Genomic DNA, 21347 nt, shown 5'->3' with positions numbered 1-21347 from the left:
GCATACATTGGCCTCCCCTGATATATTACAATGCCTATGTTTGTCAAAAAAGCAAATTAAAAACTAGAGAGGGAAAATGACTTGCCCAAGAGCACACAGTGAGTTAGTAGGAAAAGTCACACCAAGACCCAGGTCTCTTGATTCCAAATATATTGCTCCATAATCCCATGCAGCCCCCCAGAAGCACCTGGAAGGTTTTGTGCAAGCTGTCTATGGAAAATAGAGGAAATTGGCCCATTGTATACTAAACAGCTCAACTCCAAGTGGAAAACACAGTGACCATATGAAAGCTTCTTTAGCCAAAGGCGCTTCAAAACCCTATCCAGCTCTTAGAATCCCAGAGGCTGAGAGTTGAAATGGGCTTAGCCATCATCCAGTAAAACTATCCAGCCAAGGCAACAGTCATTTTACAGCCTCTCGGATGGTCCTAAACAAAATTTTGATGTAGGCAAGATTTGTGTTCGTTACACTCCCACCTTCCTAGCCCTCTCTACTTCTCCCCAGCACCCTGAGGCTCCTTCATGGGCCTCCAGGTGTTCATACCTTCATGATGCTCTCAGTACAGTTTAGACAGTCAATCCAGGCTTAGTCTTGCCCCGTGCTGTTACGTAATTCAAAATGTCTGAATCACTATCTCTGCTGAATGTTACATAAAAGCAATCTGAAAAATATATTTGGGTGGCTGCCCTGGGCTCTGCTTTTCCAGACTTCTTTACTTCCTTCACTTCTGGACCTATCAGTTCCCTCCTTTTTCCTCCCTGCTGCCCCCAAGGGCCCTCTGACAGCGAGATGAGGTGCGAAGGATGAGTGAGGCTAATCTGAGATTCGTTTGCAGGATGGATTTGAGGAGAAGGACCAGTATCAAAGGTAAATCCCTAGAAACATGAAGAAGTATAGAGAGCCAAGGAGAGTCTCTGGGTTGAGTGAGAGGGGGAAGAGAATTACTCTTATATACAGCACATGTAGCACAGGTACTGCGCCAGGAAATAGAGACCAGATATAAATTACATTTCTTTGAAAATGAGAGAGATGAGACTAGAAACCTGTGCACTTTGCCTTAAACCACTGGGACCTCACCCCCCACGCCCTGAGAGGAGGAGTAAGAGCTTGAGGAGACCACATAGTTCCTCTCCTCTGCTGACTGCAACATTCTAGCTTCACCTCCGGCAGCTTGATTTCACCTTCAGACTAAAGAGCAGCATGGAACCCTCCCAGACCTGCCTGGCAATCTATGAATAAGTTTTCTTGCTGTGAAGTGAATTAATGGATTAGATCTTTGCTCTCTGAAGATTCTCTCTCCAGGGCTCTGGGATTTTCTGTGTTCCTCGGTGGAAATCAGCACACAGTCTTTATAAAGGAAGCATCCCCACTTTCTTGGGGCTATAGAGGATGTCCTAAAGTCATCCCCAATCTGCCTTGCCCTGTCTCTGAAGATAGGGATGGGTTTAGGATAGACTGTTAGGCACTGCTGCCCTCTGCTGGGTGGTATGTAGCCAACTGCCCCCACAAGGTGTTTGTCCACCCCCCAAGGGCCCAGCCACAGCTTCTGTATTAGCCTATCTTGTAACTCATGTTCAAGCAGAAAACCACAGAGAAACCGAGGACCCAGCGTGGTATATGTACATGTGTGTGTTGAGGGAAGATGGCACGTAAGTGTAAACCCAAATGGCCAGTTGTCCTCAGTTAGGTGAATGTTCCCTATGACTTGAGCAAGACTTTAACTGAAGACTCGCTCAGCAGTCCTCCCCCGACTGGTTCTCAGCATGATACCACCTTCAAGCAAAGGTGACCAAGGGGCTTTCAAGCTTCACCTGCCTTTTGCTATTGATGAGCTAACGCACAGAAGCAAAATGGGAATAATTGGATGGCAGGGGAACATCAGGATATTGTAATTGTTCTCCTTGGAGATGAAAAGAGAAGCTGAAAAACATCTGCACGCTGAAATCTGCTCCGATGCGCTAAGTGGGCCAAGAAAACCTGCAGCCACGAAGTGGGGCTAATTTACTGCTCTAATCACCAGCATCCAATCTGAAGCCAGACATTATCTTAAAGTACACACCAGTTCCAGGTGGTGCACAGCAAATGTTTGATTAGCGCTACCAAATTCCCTGCAACTTGATAACGCTTCCAAGCACGTGGGAATCACAGGGCTGCTCACCGATGGTGGGGGCTGCTGCTGACTCGGCAGCAGGCTGTTCCCCTCAGGTCACAACCTTCCCTAAGAAGCACAGCTCAGCCCTCTTCCCAGGGTGCTGAGGTGCTGGGTTTAAGCATTTGGGGGGTGGGGGGACTTAGCAGGGGGAGGTAGATTTAGTAGAAGAGGAAGAACCAAACTGTCTCCGGTGAGGCATGAAAATGGACTAGAAGGAGGGTGGGGGATTAAAAACCTGTATAGTGTTTGCTATGTGCCAGGTGATGAATATTTTATATATTTAACCTCCTCACATGATAGTACATGGTTAGATCCCTGTCTTCCCATTATGCAGACAGGAGGACTGAGGGCTCGCCCAAGAGAACTCAGCTAGGAAATTATGGAGTCATAATGTGAACCCAGGACTGACTTGAGAGCCTTCAAAGTAAATGACTGTGGTGGAAATAGGGGTTCAAATGAGGTACTGCAGATGTTAGGATCTTCTTGAGGTTACACAGAAGAGTAAGAGGAACTAGAAGCCAATCAGTGACTTCAGAGGAGGTAAAAAGAAGTGGACGGATAGCAGCCAAGGTCTTGACTGAGCCCCTTCCATGCCCACAGGACTACAGTATGTTCCATGAGTATAGTGAAAGGCACGGTGCCTGCCCTCAAGGAGCTGGGGGTCTGTTTGAAGGAGGGGGGATTGTTTGGCCCAGAAAGGAGAGGTGTTTGGGGTTCAGAGTTGAGAACTGCACTGATGAAAAGATGATGCGAATCAGCAGAGAGAAGAACATCTGCCAAATGGTGGAGGTGCAAGCGATAGTGGCGAGTTATTCTGGGGTAAATCAGAAGGCCCAGATGAGAAATTACATCTGTCTAACTGGAGTGGGTTCAAAAACTGCAGCTGGAAAGTACTTCTGGCTGGCTTTTAAACCCCAAAGCGAAGAGTCAAAGGTCTCGTGGAAATTTCATATCCAAAACCTAGAGATGGGAGGGGAGAGCCTACTAAAACTGAAGACAGAGTCAAAAGAGGACTGGTGACCAGGAACTCTGTTTTCATGACACCTGGAGTTGGAGCTGTTTCCTGCAGTGTCTCCTATAAATCAGAGACCCCCAGGGGGGTCTTAGAAAACCTGGGCCCACTGCAACCTTGTAGTCTGAAGGCACACAGCGCCCCCTAATGGACCCAGGCATTGCCTCTGTACCTGGCTTCTCCTGTTCTTCCTCCATCGTCGCTCACCTCATGGGGTCCCTTCCCATAAAGGCTCACTTCCTCCTTGGTGGCAGTGTGCACAGCTACATTAAGGGATGAACAGTGTCTTGCTAACACAGAACCCTAGAGTCCTCCTTCAATCAACAGCTGCTAAGGTGCCTGCTTCCAGAAGCAGGACATGGCTGTGGTTGTCAGCATGGACTCTGGGGTCAGACTGAATTTGAGTTTTTGCAGTGATACCAACTGGCTGTGGGACCTGGAGGGTGTTACTTGACCTCCCTGAAGCTCAGTTTCCTCAATTGTAGAAATGAGATGATGACAGTAGTTACTTCTCAGGGACACTGCGAAGGCTGATGGTAATGTATGCAAACAACTTAGGATATAACCACACACAGGATGGACACATGCAATAAAAAGCCACTTGTTAGTAGTAGTATAATTGTGATTCTATCTGAATTATTCTCGATCACTATTTTATAAATGTTAATTCTCCCTCCCTGCAGACGGCTCAAACTGTTTGTGGAATGCTGTAGTCTGAATCAATGTTTTTCTCTAAACAGCCTAGCCCAGTTACCACTTTTTCCATTGGGTTTTCCCTTACACTCTGCACATTCAGGAATCTCTCTCCATAAAAAATTTTTTGTATCTCCTTTAAAGTTTTCTTCTTTATATAATAGTCATTTATACCCATGTCTATTTCAGTCAAAATAGGGTAAGCTGCCTATTTCAGTCAAAATAGGCTAGGCTGTGCTGCAGTATCCAATGAACCCTAATCTCAAAGGTTTTAAACAGCAAGGGGTCTTGTCTCACTCACACTCCTTGACCATGGCGGGGAGAGATGTGGATCTCTGCTCACGGCAGTCACTCGGGGGCCAGGCTAACAGGGCAGCCACCACCTCACACTTTGCTGGTCAATGCATGAATAATAGAGAGCTGGGGAGGGTCTCACACCAGCAAATAAAGGCTCTGCCATGAAAATAGAGCACATGACTTCTTGCCATAGCTCACTGACAAACTGGTCATGTGCCCTGCCCTCAAGACAAGGAGGCAGCAAATGCAACCCTACCACATGTCTCCTCATCCCCAAAGGAGAACCAGCTGTTGGTAAGAATGAGTAGTGTGTACTACATTTCTGGAAAACAAAGCCAATATTCTATCTTGCACTGTCCCTCATGTTTACTATATGCAGTAAGTACACAGTAGAATCTTTGAGTAACTGAATGAAAATATTTGTTCACATTTATGTTATTTTTCCCAATTAAGACCATTGCCTTAGATCAAAATTCTCTTAATGACCGCTTGAAGAAATTTCGGGTATCCCTGGGGCAGGTCTGAAGGGGTAGTACAGGTCATAATTTTATTCCCCTCTTTTTCACACCATGTGTTTTTACATGTAAAAAGTCGTATGAATTATTGTGACAGCTAGGAACTGAGAAGGATTATTTGTCTTCAGAAAACTGATTCACACATGAAATAGCATTTACACATGACATAGCTAGAAGACAGTTCAGCTGCTTATAGAAAGTGCATAAGAGCTGGTACATACTGTGTCCATAAGAGACACTGAAAAGTAGGTGGATCCTCGAGAGGTCAGGTTATATGGGAAGGAAGTCATTCTTAACCTGGTTCTTAAAGGCAGTGTACAGTTTGGGAAGGCCTGGAGGAGGAAGAGTCCTCAGTCTGCCAGAGCTCACCTTGCTCATATCTTAAAGAAATCATGAACCTGAAATGAGGCCTTACTTCATCACAGATGGAGAACAGTTTCACTCCTCACCTCTTAACAACGAGAGCCATTGTCATTATTTGAGAGCTCCTTCCTAGCAGCTGGGGCCGCTCTGGCATTTCCCTTCAATGCCCCGAGGCTGACAGAACCTGGGGTTGATCGCGCATATATTCAGATACAGAATCTCTACCCTTCATCTCCACTGTCCCTCTCATCCTCCCCAAAAGATCATGAAAAAGTAGGAATTGAACCCATGTTTCTGATTCCAGATGCTAGCTAGAAAGGAAGAGCATCTCAGTGCTTGTAGGGAGAAAAGGTACAAATCACAAATAAGCCCATTGCAGTCCATGAATATAGAGGGGCCATAACACGTGTGCACAGAGATATGTGTTTGTGTGTGAAAGAAGCATAAATCCAAGGGATTCTTGTACCTCCAAATGTGGGTTGGCTCCTTCAAAGAAGGCAGGCTGATGTGCTAGAAGCATCGAATGAAGATTTTTAAGATATTGAATAAATAATTAAGACAAGTAAAATATTTATATATAAAAATATGTGCATATAAATAGACACACAGTAATCTGGCATGCATAAGCATAAGAGTTAACCATTTGAGAGGTAAAAACTTTTGATTTCAAATTGCTTTGCTAGAAATCTTTCTAAAATATATGGCACAAGCTTGAGCCCTTGCATATAGAGGAAGCTGACAATCCTGAAGCCATTTGCTGGTGATAAAGATCATCTTTCTAACCAGTTATTAGCTGGCTATTGAAGCTTGTAGCTTGAGTGATGGCACAGAATGTGAGCTAACTCCAGGGCAGGCTTGCAGCTTGTTTTCCTGACTAAATTTTGATATTGGTTTGCTGCTTTATAAATTTCCTTTCTCATAAATGTGGGCTACAGATTCCATCTTCATCATTTTTTTGAACTGTGGACCATAGGTCTCTTTCTCCAAAAGTAATGGCCTACCCAGTGGCCAAACTAAGCCTTTCCCAAAAGACTGTCTAATTCTTCATCAAAATATTATCATTCCTCATATTCAAGGTCTGACCAATTTTGCCAGATAAAAAGCACTGTTCTTGTAATTACTCTTCGAGTCCCAAATCAACTTGAACCAGTGTTCTGTCTTCCTTGGATTAAGTTAGTGAGTAAGCATTGCAAAATTGTGACATTCTAGAGTTCTGCTTCAAAATGTTTCTCAAATTGTTATTCAACTGGAAAACCAAAGTTGCCATATTTTTGAGGCCATTTTGCTATAGGCACCAGAGGGTTAGACAGGCTTAAGCAAAATAAGGAAACTGACAAAGAATACATCACCTAGTGGTTCTCTCCTTCTTTCTCTCCTTTTTCCTGAGCCTAGTGACCCATGCTCACTTTTGGACTGATGCAAAAGATCTGTAAATTAGATTTTGTACTTACTCTAAGGAGTAAAAATGTTGACCCTGCTCAAAGATTTTTGCATTTTGACAGATATACAAACTTTAAAAGATCACAGTAGCATGCCAAAGCCCACGGGCATTTGGAGAGAATTTGAGAGGAGGAAAAACGTCTTAGCAGAGGCTCCGGAGCTGCGTAGCTGGCCATTTATCTTCCCTCCACCCCAGGCTGCAGATGCGGTGCACTGGGAGAAAGCAGAGTTGAGGAGCAGGCCCTGGCACATCCAGGTGGTGCTAAAGAGAGACCTGTGTCTGTCCTGCTCCCGGTCTTCTACATGCCATCCTCTCACTGGGCTTTGAGAGGCAAGCCATGAGCCCTCTCAGGCGGTACCTCAGCACTGCCTCCGCAGCTTGTGGGGTTCAGAGAATCGGGTGGTCAGGATGGCCCGAGTGATCTGGCAGTCCACTGAGCTTCACGCTAGGAACGCTGTCCGCCGTGTGTCCACTCATGCCCTCATCAGCTCATTCATTCATTCCTCGGTAGATAAACATTCCCTATGTACTTGCTAAATGCCAGGCGCTTAGTGAACTAAGAGATAAAAATCCTACCCTAACAGAGCCTATGTTTTATTATCCGAAAGAGATAACTTTAAAAGATGCACAAATAAAATAAGGTATATAGAGAATGTGAAGGGAGTTGAATATGGGTGAGTGTGAATAGGGGTGTGATTTAGCTGGGCTGGTGAGGGCTGAAAGACTCAAAGGAGGTGATAACAGTCGCCACCTGACACAGATGGCCCCTGGGGTCAGGCACTGAGCTGCGTGCCTTCCACACCACTCACTGACTGCTCACAATAACCAGGTGAAGCATTCAGTATTGCTTTGCCCATTTTATAGACAAGAATAGCAACATTCAGAGAGTTTAAATGCATTGTCCCAGACATACAGAGAAAAGTGAAAGCAGGCTCCAAGTCCCCAAATCCTAACCTCCGTGCTTAACTGCAATGAGCACAGACAACCAAGGCCATCTGGCCCCCTCAGGAACCTCAGGACACACACTAACAATCTCTCCCCCTCAAAACACACATGTTTTCACCTATAAGATGCTGGTTTTTTACTTTTTATCTAAGAGTTTAATTTTGTTTGTTGTGTATGAATTCTCATTGCTAAATGCTGAGGAGGAAAATTGAAAAAACACAGATGACCGGCCCCAGGTATTACTGGGGCCAATGAAAGTACCGATGCTTCACAGCATGGTAATCAATGTGCATAGTGTTGACCTGGAGTTCACTGTGAAATGTCAGACTACATTTAATAGTTCTGTTTAAAATGGACCAGAGTAGAATAACATATTTTAAAAGATATTCCACTAAAATGGCTGTTGTGTACACTATTTGCTTTGACTGCCACATAACATGCCTACATAAAAAATTGTTACCTAAAACACTGAAATAAGGTATCCTTTTGTGTAACAATACACTTTCTCTCTGAACCTTTGAACATATGTATGCACAAATATGTATGTATACAGTGTTTCCATCTCACTTAGAAATAAAAATATAAAGATAATTAGAAAGTCCAATCTTTATTTAAAATGCTGGGATTAAACTTGTTTTCTTTTTAAGAGCACATTTGCTTTCTAAGAATGTGAGTCGACTTATTTTCTTTGTAAGAAAGCAGTAAATTCTTCGTGAAAATAAAATGTGAAAGATTTTTCTTCATTGGCTCCACTAGCATTCTTTCTACAAAAACACTTCGCTGTAAAGCCTCTCCTCTCTCAATGCCTCCCCTTATACTTATGTGATCATACCGGTTAATATCAGTTTTATAAGTTGATACATTTTTAGAGTTATTTGATATGCGTATGATCTCAACCTATATTTGAAATAACTCAAAAGGGTCTGGGAAGACCCAAATTCCTGAACACGTCCTGCCTTATGCCAACCCATACCTAAAATTTTGCTGGTATTTGATTTACTCCCTTAATTGAAACCTTGTCCTCTGCTGGAAAAATTTATAAAATGTATGTAGTCCTAGGAGAGGTGGCTCATCAGTTGCTGCTTTAACAGTAAAGCATGCAACAGTTCATTTTTCTCCTATAGAAAAGATTGTGAAGATAGATTGTCTCTGTGCATCATGGAAACCCAGGGTCTGAAGCAAGGCAATTCTCGGAAGCTTTTGAAGGTTTGCTAGCCCAAGAGCGTGGGAGAAATCTTAAAGCTCTTGAGAATGCCGCAAGCACTATGAGTGGACTCAGTTCATCCGCTCTGACTTGGCCTTCTGCAGGCTGTCTGAGGAAGCACGCAGCTCACTGTCTTCCTTTCCCTTTCTGGCATAGCTTGGCTTGCTCTGTAGGCTGCATGCACAACACTACCATTGGGCTGCCAGTCACCGATCCCAGAACAGCAGCCAACACTCACTGAGTTGTCACTACAGACAATGCACCTTACAAGCATTAGAGTCCTACTGAAGCCTCTCCAGAACTCTCTGTGGTATCATAATCCCTGTTTTACAGAGAGGAAATGGAGACCCAAGGTCTCAGCATTTGTAAGACAGAGCTGGGATCTAGTCTCAGGTCTGAAAGGCTCCAGGCTCTTAGCCCATCCTCACCCTATCTCTCAGATGGTCTTAATTGATTCAAGTTTGCCTACTTAAGGCAACTCAGCATTTTATCATTTGTCTTCTTAATGAAACCAGAAATATTATGCACATTAAATGCTTTCCTGTGCTCTGATGCATTGATACTTTCATTGGTCCAAGTATTACCTGAGACTAATCAACAGTGAATTGAAGGTTTTTGTGCCTACTTCTCATTGTTCTGTTGTATACCACACTGCCATGAGTCACTTTACACTGACATCAGTTGCTACTTTACTTAATTTATACTGTAGAATTTTTTAAGACATTGGAAGTCAAAGACTCATGCTCTTAAAATAGTGTGTAAATTGAAAGAAACACAATCACGTCCTCAGGCTTCACCATAAATAAAATATATATGAGATTTGGAGCATCCTTTGCAAGTCACAGTTGTTTTGGTTATTTTCAGTTTAGAATCACACACTGTCAAAATAAAAATTGCTTTTAAGATGTTAAGTGTTTATTTTCATACTGGCCATCCTAGCAGTTGTGAAGTTCTGTCTCATGGTGGTTTGATTTGCATCTCCCTAGTGACCACGAATGTTGAGCATCTTCTCGTGCACCTGATGGTCATTGTAGATCTTTTTTGGAGAAAGAGCAATTTAAGTCCTTTGCCCATTTTCCTTATCTGAACCACTAACTGAAGGGCCTCTCTGGGGACATTAGATGTTTAGCAAGTGTATACCGCAACTGGAGCATGAAGCATTTCTGGCCAAATAAGTCATCCTTAATCTTTTTCATTTAACTTCTGACAGGTCAGTTCATATACATTCTGGTCATGCAATTTTGTTTTGTTTTTTACCTGACTTAAGATTTTTATATTTATTTTTATTAAAACTTACGTTGTTATGCACGTATTTCCTATACCGAGAACTTTTTGTCTTCCAGTAGCTGGCTTTCCTAGATCCACATGATTGTATAATTGTTCTTTCTATGACTTCAGATAAACCATTGATAAAATAAAACTGCTGATCATGTCAAAGGCAGAGTCCTCAAATTTTCACCATCTTTGTATTGGTCCATTAACCTAATACCCTTGAGGTCAATTATTTGCTTAAATATATGTTCATCCAACTATACTATCATCCACATTGTCCCCCCCCAACTTGTTCATGCACACCCACAAAATGGTGAGAATGTGAGAATTTTGTGAGAATTTCATCAATTTTCTTTTACTTTCTTCCATTTATTTAATTTTATTTTTATCTTTATTATCCCATTTAGTTAGTTAGTAGGGGCAGTAGAGTGGGAAGATAAAGTCAGCTCTGGAGTCGATGTGCCTCATTTGAATCCTGGCTCTCTCACTTACCGGCATGAGCAAATTAATGAATCCTTCTGAGTTCATCACAACTGTAAATTAGAGATAACAATAGGACATATCTCTTTAAAGCAATATTTAGAAAATTGAACTCATCTATGTAAGAAAAAAAAACCAACTTAGTTCAGTGCCTGGTCCATTGTAGGCTTTCAAAAATTAGCAATAATGATGATTATGATGACATAAATAAATCACCTAGTGGCCAGCTCCTATTACTTTTGACATGAATCCTAGCAGAGGATTTAGGAAGTAGGATTTACTGAAGACCTACTATATGCCGGGAGTTTACTCTGTTACTTTTCACACATAAAAAGAAGTAGATATTCTATGCATAGAATTCATTTTATATATAGGAAAACTGAGGCTCATAGAGGTGAAATGAAAAGGCAAAGCCCATATCGATTCAAGATAATGGACCAGGATCCTAAAGGAATTCTTCTGAGTCCAAAGCCCTACCCATCAACCTTTCTCCTTCCCCTTTCTCTGCATTGAGTATGTGGCTGGCATTAAGGCTGGGTGTTAATTTCTGAGTGAAAGGATATCAGATTGTTGCGCCACTTCTGCACTGTCTTGGGTATCAGACCAGATTCTTATCATGAAGTAGCAGGGGTTGGGTGGGCAGACATTCACTGTAAGACAATAGTGTGCTCAAAAGCCTTGAAAGCAGGGACTCAAACAAATATTTGTATACCAGTGTTCACAGTAACATTACTTACAATAGCCAAAAGGTGGAAGTGACCTACACATTTGTTGACAGACAAATGGATAAACAAAATGTGGTCTATACATACAATGGAATGTTACTCATCCTTAAAAAAGAACATGGACAAGCCTGAGGACGTTATGCTTTGTGAACTAAGCCAGACCCAAAAGGACATACTGATAACTCCACTTATTGTGAGTTTCTGAGAGCAGTCAGACTTAGAGAAACAGAAAGCAGAATTGTGGTCACCAGGGGTGAAGAGGAACAGGGAATAGGGATTGTTGTTTGTGGATACAGAGTTTCATTTGGGGTTCCTGGAAAAGTTCTGGAGAAGGACAGATGGTAACAACTGTGTATGCATACTTAATGCCACAGAACTGTACATTTTGTTAAATGGTTAAAATTCCATGTTATGTATATTTTACCACTATAAAAAATAGAATGCCAAGAAATAATGTATTGATACTTATTAGATGCTCAGTTCCATCTCATTTAATACTCACAATAATTTCAAGAAGTAGGTCTTACCTGTTGCTTTCAATTTTGAGATGAGGGACCTGAGGCAGAAGGAGGTCAAGAAACCTACCCCTGTTCACACAGCCAGTAAAGACCACCATCAGGATTTAAACCCAGTCTGGCTTCTGGGTTTATCTCTTACCCCCTATGTCAACATTGGCAAAACCAACTAGCACCCCAGAGTCTAAGGAGAACCTTCAGATCTAGGCAGCGTAGGCACTCCCTGAGCCAGGGCTGCGGCCCTGGATGGGATCTGGTGCCCAAGTGGCGGGCACCTGAACCAGCAGAGGAGGGGCCATCACACTTCTCTGAGACATAGGGTTTAGAGTTTATCTCCAGTTCTGAACGCCTTCCCAGAACCTCATAAATATCCCAGACGTGGGAGGCCAAGCTGGGGTCCATCATCGAGAAGTCCGTGTGGGTGAAATGCCACTTCCTTGGCTTCTGCTGTTTTTTGGCACTGAAGAACTTGGGAGGTTTCCTGCTGGTGGCTGATCCTTGTTTTTTCTTTTCCTTTCATTATTCTGTTTGATGGGGTTTTAGGGGAGGAGAGAAAGACTATATATTATGATGGAAGGTTTTTTTTTTTTTTTCATTTGCATCTATTTTTTTTCTCCTTTTTTGGATTTTTCTTCTATTTGCTGCCACCTACACACTCCCAACCACACAGGAAGACAACTGGTGAGCTTACATTTAGAATTAAAAGGGGTCTGATGATGCTACTACTCCTGCAGAGGAATTTGCAAATGAGAACGGGTGGTAAGAGCCAAGTGACAAAGCTATCACATCGACACCCTCTTCATTCTTTGCTTCCTCCTTGTCCTCATCAGAGTTGACTGCAGCCCCAAAGGCCCTACAGACCTTGTCACCATTCATGGCCACATCACAGTCAATTGCAGTTTGTGCAGCAAGAAGCATGTCACTAGCAATAGTGGAAGTATGGAAGTTTAGGTTATGTTTTTTAATATACTATTATTTGAAATAAATTTATTTAAAAAGTTGCAAGAATAGTACAAGGACATTTTATAGACTGTTTATTTAGAGACCCCAGGAGCTACACCAAATGCTCCAATGATGTCCATTGTAACAAAATGTTGCTGGATTACACCCAGTTGTCACAACTCTCTACTTCTTCTCCATCTGGAACAGTCCTTCGATTTGTTCTTATGTCTCACACACTTTACCTCTTTGAAGATTACAAGGCAGTCTTTTTATGGAATGTTCCTTAACTAGGGTTGATCATGTCCTTCCTCATGATTAGACCCAGGTTGTGCATTTTGGGCAGGAAATCCCAGGATTAATGCTCTTCTGTATGTTGGCATCTCTCAGGTGGCACACAGTGTCAGTTTGTCCTATTCATGTTGATACTGTGATCCACTTAATTAAGAGGTTCTTCCAGATTTCCCCATGATAGAATTATTTTTCCCCTTTGTACATCATCGATAGTTTGTGTGTAGATATTCTGAGATAAGGTAAACATCTCTTTCGTGATCCTGTTTCATCCACTAGTTTTAGCCTCCACTGGTGTTTCTTTCTTCCCCAAGTTGTTAGTGTGATGATCAATGGTGACTTCCTAACTCCTTCCTTCCTTCTACATTTATTAGTTGGCTTTCTAGAACAATTTCTCCCCATGTTTTTATTCGTTTATTTATATCAACATAGACTCATGGGTTTCTAATTTATTCAGTGCGTCATAATTTATTCCTATCATGATTTATTTTGATGTTTAACTTTGACCTAGATTTGGCCAGCTGGTGGTCCTTCAAGCTGGCCCCTGTGTCCTTTTCATCTAGCTGTGTCATTCTTCAAACATTTCATTGAATTATACTTTCCTTGTCCCCATCCCTGGAGTCAGCCATTCCTCCAAGGCTGCCTGGTTCTTTTTAGTGGGTGATGGCAGCTGGAAGCTAAGATCTGGGTGCTGGGTAAGCTTAACTTGCTAGGGTACTGCTACTTCTCAGTGACAGGGCTCACACCCGCCTCCTACAGGTCTTTACTCAAATTTCATCTTCATGGGCCTTCCCTTCTGCCCTGTTTAAAATGGCAGTCCCTGGGGCGCCTGGGTGGCTCAGTTGGTTGGACGACTGCCTTTGGCTCAGGTCATGATCCTGGAGTCCCGGGATCGAGTCCCACATCGGGCTCCCAGCTCCATGGGGAGTTTGCTTCTCTCTCTGACCTTCTCCCCTCTCATGTGCTCTCTCTCACTGTCTCTCTCTCAAATAAATAAATAAAATCTTAAAAATAAATAAATAAATAAATAAAATGGCAGTCCCTGACACCATCCCTAGCCACAACCTACCCATCTCCCTTACTTTTTCCCTATCACCTATTATTATTTAATACTACCAGTATTTTTATGTATTACTTTATTATACCCCCTCCCAAATATTGGCTTAATGAGGGGAAGCGCTATGCTAGGTGACCAAAACTAGTGAAAATCCCTGTTCTCATTAATGAATGTGAACGATATATAGAATTACGTAGGAAAAGAAGTTAAGGCAAAGTACATATAATAGCCCTAAGCTTAGGAAGACCACAGCCACTTAGGAAATAGCAGGAGGCTGGCGGCTGAGGAGGGGAAGAGAAGTAAATGAGGGCATAGCTAGGTGAGCGTGTGCCAGGCTGACCTGTGTAGCTCAACAAAAGGGTTTGGTATATCTCCTTAAAAGTGCCACGGGAAGGCCCTGCAGAGTTTTGAGTAAAGGAGTGACCTAATCTACCTTATATTTTTCGAAGACCGTACTGGCTACTTAATGGAGAGATAAGTATATGGGGGCAAGACTTTTAGCCAAGATACTTATCTGGAGGTTTTTTCAGTGGCCATAGAGAGGTAATGGCCTACGGTGGTGGAAGTATGCATAACGGTAGAATACTTAGCAGATATTTTGGAGACAGACTCCCTAAGACCACTGGTGATGGATTAGATGTGATGGGTGAGGAAGTAAGAAGTGTCAGTAATGATCCCTAAAGTATAGTTTCAAGAACAGGGAATTGAATCTGGACCTGTCTGGCTTCAAAGCCTGTCATCTTAACTGCCTTGACATCCTCGGACAGCTATAAGAGAATGAGTCTTTGCAGGTGAATATTTGGATCAAGAGTTTCTTTATAAAATCTGTCCACACATCCCTACCTACCAGGGAGCCAAATCCCCCTCTAGCCAAAGAAGTGATGATCTAGGCCCTCAACACCTGTGATAGGACCCTAGAGTCCCTTTGCAGGTCTTAGCAGAGACCCAGGAGCTGGCAAAGGAACCCCTGTGAAAACCCCAGAACGAGGAATCACATTCCAGCTTTCCTACCCAACACCCCTCCTCTCCTTTCCTCCCGCAAAAAAATGTTTCTCTTTGTAATTGTCTATAAAAGATTATTGTCTGCATTTTATTTAATTATTCTGTATGAAGTAATTATGAGAGAATAATCAGCCAGTTCGCCGATAATAGACATTTCATAAAAGAACACAAAAGACACTAATAAAGGCAGAGCCAGCCCTCATCGCTGTCATTATTAGTTTCTCTACATCTTTAATTTTCACACATTTTTATTGTTTGCCTGAAATTAATTGTCCATTTCTTTCCCCAATCAGGTTTATTGCAAGTGGGCCACTTCTAGATAGCTATACTGTCGGTGTGTTTCTCTGGCGAACGTCCCAGGAGATCTTGTCAATATTGAAATATCTATCTGGGAGGCTAGGAGGAAAAGAATCATAAAATCATTGTGTCTCGGTAGTCTAAAGGATATCACAAGAATTCAGCCCCTCCCCACCACCCTGCTCAACATCCTCATTTTACAAACTGGGAACCTGATCCTTGAGAGGAGTTTACAGACTTGTTGGTGGCAATCTGGAGACCGAAACCCAGAGCTCTTGCATAAATCAAGAACCGTGGAGCTATCATAGGACTTAACTAATCTGAAGTGGGATTTAGCTTCCTGTTGTAGGTGAACCATTCAGAGGATGGTGTCTGGGGCTTTACCTCTCCTGTGAACATTTGAAGGACAGATCTTCCTTCAGCCCCTAGCTCCTAAGAAAGTCTTGTCATGAATAGACACTTCAGTGGTCCCTAACAGTGTATTAACCTACTAGGGCTGCTGTAACAAAATACTATAGACTAAATAGCATTAACAACAGACATCTATTTTCGCATAGTTCTGGGAGCTGGAAGTCCAAGGTCAGGGCGCCAGCAGATTTGGTTTCTGGAAGACCTCTCTCTACAGCTTACAGAGAGCCACCTTCTTGCTGCCTCCTCACATGGCCTTTCTTCTATGTGTATGCAGAGAACAAGAGCTCTGGTATTTCTTCCTCTTCCTATCAGATTAGGTTCCCAGCCTTATGGCCTTATTTAACTTCCCTATCTCCACATATAGTCATTAGAGGTTAAAGCTTCAATGTATGAATGGGGTTGGGGGGGGTGACACAATTCAGTCTGTGACTGGATAATAATAATAAATTCTATCACAGAATTCTAAGAACAATAATGTCATTTTATTGGAAGGTTGCTTTCTATCCAAATCCAGAGTTGTATGTGTACACTAACTTGTCTGTCTCCCTCCATTAAGTATGACACTTTTGTCTCTATAGTCTTACAATCTAACACAAGGCCTGGTACATGAAGGGTTAATTAGCCAAATGTATTGCAATATTATTAATTTTTGTATTGTATAATAATAAGGCTAGATTTCCAATCCATAAATCAGAAGCCAGTGCAGTACACACCTAGGTAGGAAAGTTTATGGTCTTGGGACCTGAGAGAATTTGGCCAACTCCTGAATTCCCTCCCTGTCTTCTTTCTTCCCATCAGTGGGAGGTGTCTCCCTTATGGTGCTTCATACTTGCTGGAATGGGAAGCTTGGCGGATGGTGGACACGATACAGTAATTTCCAAATCTGTCCAAATCTTTTGAGAAACTTGTGATTACATATTACCAGACTATACTCCCTATTACTAGTGGCTGAATCTCCCCAGGAGAGACCACAGGTGTCTCTGTGATCAACCAGGTGGCAACCACTAGTATAGCAAGCAGAAGAAGACTAAAACTAGAATTTCTCCCTTGTTTCTCCCTGGTCACTGATGACCTGAGTCCCTGTGGTAAGGTCACTCACTTCTTTAGATTTTTACTTTGGTTTCTGTGCATGTGAAGAAGTTGCAGCTGGATTTGTGTTGGTCAATCCTATTCTCACGGCAGTGCAGCAGAATTTTCACAGAAGCCCAATACATAAAACAGAAAAAAACAAACAGGATTGTAATGATTGAGGATTGAAAAGACTTCGCACTCAGCCTCTTTCTCATTCCACCAGCACTGTCCTGAGAAACCCTCAAGACACTTCCGTGTGGGACTTTCAGGGCTTTCTAGCATATAATTTTGAAAAACCGTAGTTAGACCAGAAAATCTAGGTCTCTACGAGTTGGCATTTTGTGACTCCACATTAATAATGTGCTTACTTGGAGATAAGCCCTCAGGTCACTTTATAGAACAGTCTAGAACGTTGCAGAACATCCTCCAGGGCAGGAGAGTAGTCTTGAAAATGTTCAGGAACAGCTCCAAGAAAAAAAGGCAGAAAAGCTGTTGAAAGAAGTCTGGAGCTCGGAGATGCAAAAGGTATAGGGAGAAGGACATCAGTGAACAGAACACATCAGCATGCTAAGACCAGGAGAGGTAACACACAGCAAAGGGTTGAAGTGGAAGAATTTAGATGAGTCCAGGGCATCCAAGAAGAATTCTATATGTCTCAATAAGAAATCTGTGAGTGCTTATTGTCAAACAGAGATCAATCAGGATTTGTCCCATCTAATTCTTCTCCATGGAGGAAAGTATAACCTTAATAAATCCTTAGGACCCATATGGTTCTGTTTCAAGATAGTGTCATATTCAAAGAAATAAAATTTAGTGACCGAAGGCAACTAAAAATATCTAATCTAGTTTGGTACCTTTGAGGTTCAAATCATAACACATAGCAATGCTTCTCTAAATACTCCTTTTCTTGCCTCTTCATTTCTTTTCCATCCTCTCTATTAGGATTTTTTCATTCCAGAAATTCTTCATTTCCCCCTGTATTCATCTGACCCCACCCAACACCCAGATGAAAACCCTTGTCTGGCAAAGATTCTGACCAAGTTTTACCATGTATGTGTCCATGTACGTGTCCACTCCACATTCATGCCTAACTCAAGTTCATTCCTGAATGTTTCTCCTTTCACTTGAATCCCCCTCATAATTTTAACCCACCGGCTCACTTAGAAGAGGTGCTTTGAATGCTGTCCCTAGCACAGCATTTTTTTCTTGAGCCTTGCTGTTGTACTCTGCCTGGTTTGGACCTGCCCCTTCCTCACTCCACACCCCCCAACCCACTCAGTATCTTCCTATCCTGACACTGAGCAGACCCTGAGAAGAAGACTCCCAGTAGATGAGACTTCACAGGGGCAGACTCCAAGGAGCCAGGTACAAGATATTCTCACCTTTCGCTCCAAAGACTCTTCACATAAAGGCTGAATCTCCTCCATACCTAGTCACACACAACAAAATGTTTGCACTCACTTGGGGCACCAAGAGTAGTTAATTGCTTGAACTCAACTTTTAAAATCCTGTGTCCTTTTAGCTAGTAGGAGACAGAGACTTGGCCCTAGAGTATCCGTTCAGACAGCACATGATATCCATCTGTTGGCATTGCAAAGGGACCACTGCAAGCTCTAATCTGTGGGCCTATGTAGAGGAACTCTGCCACAGAAACAAATCTTACCATTTTCGCTCACATAATAAGCAATTGCAATTATGAATCTCCCCACGTTACTTGCTTAATTATTACCTAGGTCAGGCTGAAATACATTTGGTGGAAATCGAGCTGCCTTTCTTTGAACTGAGGCACAAATGCTTTACTCTTCACTGTTAATATCATTGCTGGGGAAATCAAGCTGGCATATGTTTTCAGTAACCACCACTGAGATCATTTTTCTCTCTCTCTCTGGGGTAATTCAGGGAAAGGAAAGCATTCAAAATATTATATTTGCCATCCCCTAGCACATTCATGTCATGTAGCACCTACAATTAATGAGTGGTACTTGTGTGAGGATGTGAGTCATTACAGCAAAGCATTTAATTCCATTCTTCTCTGACGCACTGATTTAATCCACCCTGAGTTAAACCAGAGCGGTAACGCACCTTCCCTCAATAGAGCTCTATGAGATAACATGGTGTGTCCGAATGACAGTAATTTTGCACATGTACATAGCAGCTTCCAGGCTAGGATCTCCAAGAGTTGCTTCACACATGGTAATTGATGGCACCTCTAAGCGTTACATTAAACATTTAATTGAACAGTTAAATGTGGATTAATGAGGCCATTAATTAATACAGTGGGGAAGTCTACAATTCTTATCTGTGAACCACAGAAAGGATTTCCCCACACCATGTATTTGAAACTCCATCAGGAAAATTCAGAATTGTGAAGCTGTTGGCAGTGGGAAAGAAGGAGTTCAGTGACAGTAGAAATAGCATAAGGCTGGCAGGAAGAAGACCCAGAATTTGGAGGCATGAGTTCAAGACCATATTTTACTACTAACTAACTCTGTTACTATGTAATTCACTTTACCCTCTAGGACTGGTTTCCTAATCTGAAAAATACAGATCTACATACAATGTTATCCCTCAGATTTATTTTATTTAACTGATGCTCTGAGTCTATGAATTTAACCAAATGGATTCTGGGAATGGCTCAATTGCTCAGCTAGTCAAGTATTTGTTGACTCCTCCTTACCAAACATTTGGCTCAGAGCTCCAATCCCTCCAGCTACCGTTCTCCAAGGGCAGGTGAAGAACACTGACTTAGATTCAAAAGTCCCACTTCCACTCTGCCACTGGGGAGGTGAGATTCCAGACATGAACAAATGCATCTGGTCTCTGCTCATCATTCTTCTCATGATCAAATGCAAGAAATTGTTGTAAGGATTAAATGAGTTCCTTTAAATGAGAACTAAAGAGTGTAATATATATGTGAGCTACTGTTTTTGTTTTTGTTTTTATTATCATCACCATAGCCAGTGACAGCTGGTTGTAGAATCACATCAGGGCCTGTGGCTACTCCCTCATCTTTCTATTTTCCTTCCCTTCTTCTCCTCCTACCTTAATGTTCATTCTTGAGTTTCCTTTTGTAAATATAGAAAAGACTATTTCTTATCAAGCCTTTTGGTGCCTATGATTCTTCACTCAATAAAATATAATTAAACCCTTTTATAGCTAAATAATGAAAGTGAACCAGAAAGAAAATTCTGGAGTTCTATATGGTGGCATTGCCTCTTTCAAAGTAAACCCTGTCCATTGACCTTCAAGGCAGAGTTTCCTTCTAATCACCCCTTTTCCAAAAGACCATTTTCAGAACTTTTCTTAAATGAAAATGAAGAAGCAAAAGATTGAGTAAATAATTGTTTGTGCTTCCCTACCACCACCGCCCCCAAATCCACATGGGCAATATATTCTAAAGGAGTTATTTAACTTTAAGTGAACTTTACAAACTTTCATGGTGAAGTCATTTGGGATGCTCTTTATAAGAATCTTTAAGGCAGAATTATCAAAAGATTAAATTATGTTCGGTAGCATTTTATTACTAAATATGCTTTCATATTTCACATGAAATAAATGAATTCTTTCTTAGCCAAAGTGTTTTATTTTTTACTATGTTTAATAGCAAATCTTAATATTTATTTAAAACACATTTATTGGACACTTACTGTATGGCAGATAATGTGCTGAAGAATATACTTATAAATATATACAGTCATTTGGGTTTTTTGTTTTTTAAATTTTCAGTACTTTTTAATGCCGCTATAGACAATTGAAACATCTTAACTTTTTCCCTTGAGTAATAGACATCATGTGGCTGGAAACTTCTTTGAGGGGACAGTTGTTCTTCATATATATGTCTTAGTATGTGTGTGTGTGTTTTAATTATGCTATGTTAGTCACCATACAGTACATCATTAGTTTTTGATGTAGTGTTCCATGGTTCATTGTTTGCATTATACAGACATTTGATCCCTATTTGCAGATTTCATATTGAAAATTCACTGACATACTAAAATTTATTCGTAACCCCAAAATCAATACTCACAGTGTTTCTCACAATACTCATAGTGTCATTCAAGGACATGTGGAGAATGATGAAAAAATTGAGTTGCCTGACTCACACATTCCCAGCTAAGTCAAATAAGAAGACACTCTGCCTTCTTGTTTCAACTGTCATTATGGTAAACAAGTGTCTTTTTGTGGTTTATGTAGTGCCACATTTTTTTGTACTTTTGTGCTTTTTGTGATTTTCCTGTTTAAAATGGACTCCAGCCCAGTGCTGAGGTCCTATCTAATGTTCCTAAAGTTCAAGAAGGCTGCAGTGTACCTTGCAGAGAAAATATTTGTGTTAGATAAGCTTCATTCGGGCATGAATTAAATATGATGTATTATCATGAGAGATATCATGCTGCTGGCCATGACTTCAACATTAATGAATTAATGATATATGTTATATAAGGTACCTTTAAACAGAGACACACATAAAACAAGATTATGTATTGACCAGTTGGCAAAATTGTGACCAGACGCTCTCAAGAACCTAATCCTGTATTTCCCGTAGGAACAACTGCTCAGTATTCACTAATTCAGTGTTAGAAGCAACTTTCTAGAATGTAACTCCCTCAAATAATAAGAATTGACTATACACACACACACACACACACACACACAAACGCATACATG

At 41.6% G+C, this 21347-nt stretch overlaps 1 long non-coding RNA gene across 1 annotated transcript in view; it reads right to left on the bottom strand.

The window, feature by feature from the left end:
- Positions 1-10253: 10253 nt before the first annotated feature.
- The window catches only part of LOC131811540 (uncharacterized), a 56084-nt gene continuing 44990 nt past the window's right edge, over positions 10254-21347 (bottom strand). Inside the window, exons 2-3 of the long non-coding RNA XR_009345976.1 lie at positions 16711-16778; positions 10254-12138 (exon numbers count right to left, since the gene is read on the bottom strand). This is a non-coding gene — a long non-coding RNA (uncharacterized LOC131811540). The remainder of the gene's footprint in view (positions 12139-16710; positions 16779-21347) is intronic.

Source organism: Mustela lutreola, chromosome 11 (genome assembly GCF_030435805.1).
Source record: "Mustela lutreola isolate mMusLut2 chromosome 11, mMusLut2.pri, whole genome shotgun sequence".
Classification (NCBI taxonomy): Eukaryota; Metazoa; Chordata; class Mammalia; order Carnivora; family Mustelidae; genus Mustela; species Mustela lutreola.
The sequence above is the reverse complement of the archived record's forward strand: the minus strand, read 5'-3'. Positions and strand labels throughout refer to the sequence as shown.